Genomic DNA, 1,762 nt, shown 5'->3' on the forward strand with positions numbered 1-1,762 from the left:
TACGTGCGTGCGTGTATGTATGTATGTATATACATGAAAAATTGCATATTATGATATTGGTGTGTTAAAGTTACTCTACTATTAATAGACCTTTGAGAGCTATAAGAGTTTACGTGGTTGATTATAATGAGGGTGCTATTCGAATTCCAAAGATATAAAAATTTTGAGTGTTGATAGATTTGTGTTGTTGAAATATTAATTGAGTTAAAAATTAATATTGTGCTTGGGAGTTAAAACATATTATTTTTTTGTTGGAGATATCAAACTTATAAGAATTAACTAGAAAAGATATGAAACTTTAAATTCTTCAAAATATATATACCATCAAAAGAGCAAGCACATGTTTTAGGATTTTTTATTTTCTATGTGTATGAAGAAAATTTCACAAAATTTGTACTAGCTATCTATCATGGTTTGCATAGACTTGAGTTATTATTTTTTCCTATAATTCAAAAAATATATTATTTTTTGTCTTAAGCTGCATGAAGTGATATTTTATGTGATCTATTATTTTATTTCTTATGATTTAAATTTATTGTAATATAAAAAAATTGTGATTATTCATGATTTATTTTAAATTATTAATTGTGTTAGTATATTTTATTTTATTTTAGTTATTTTAAATTAAATAGTAAATTCATATAGATAAAATACCATTTTTATAATACAAGGACAAAAAAGTCATTAAATACTAATTTTTCTTTTTTTTTTCTATTTTTCTTTCATCCAAACAACTCAAAAAAAAATAAAAATACATTTAAATTCTTTCTTTTCTTTTTTTTTTTTCTTTTTTCTACTTTTTTAATTTCCATCCTTCCATCAAACAAGACCTTAATGTGTATGGCAAGCAAATCAGATTAGGTTCAGTCCATAATGAAAACTTTCAAAATCGGCCTATTCAAGCTCAAGTATAGCAATGTTCATAAGCAAAGTGTTGATATTTGAAGCAAAAGAAGGAAAGAAAATATCAGCACAATGAAAAATAATTTAGAATTAGAAATAAGAGCATATCTTGATTATCATATTCATGAGTAAACCAGCACATATCATGATACTTCCTATACACGATGATCACTTAAAAAGAAAAAGATAAGACAATATCATAAAATCAACACTTGACTAATATAGATAGGTAAAAGAAAATCAATTTGGTTAAATCAAAATTGGAGCAAACAGTCATGACCATTCATTGCATCAACAGATTTAAGATTAAAGAGAAAAGAAACACTACAAGAAATATCGTTAAAATCGACGACCAAATCGACGGTTAAGCCGTCGATAATATTAAAATTCGACGGCAAAATAGACGGCTGTGGTGATCGCTATTAAGCTTGTCGATTTTTCAAAATTCTAATAAAATCGACGGCTTGCCTATCTGTCGATAAAAATTTAATAAAATCGACAGTGTTTCTGTCTATAATATGAGGTTAAGAATTTTACCTTCTTATTAAAATTGACAACATTGTCATCGATATTATTATATAAAATCGACGCAACTTCTGTCGATAATTGATTCAATAAAATCGACAATATTTTTTTCTATAATATGCTTAATAAAATCGACGACGTAGCCGTCGATATTTGATTAATAAAATCGACACAGTTTCCGTCGATTTAATTATTTAGATACCGATAAATTCTTTATATATTTTTTGTTTTCTTTGTCTATTTTAAATTTAAAAAGCAACAACTTTACCGTCGATTTTAATAGTTATATGTTTTAATTATTTTTTTATTTGAAAAATAGTAAACCATTAATGCA

The sequence above is a fragment of the Arachis ipaensis genome, chromosome B06 (genome assembly GCF_000816755.2).
Source record: "Arachis ipaensis cultivar K30076 chromosome B06, Araip1.1, whole genome shotgun sequence".
Classification (NCBI taxonomy): domain Eukaryota; kingdom Viridiplantae; phylum Streptophyta; class Magnoliopsida; order Fabales; family Fabaceae; genus Arachis; species Arachis ipaensis.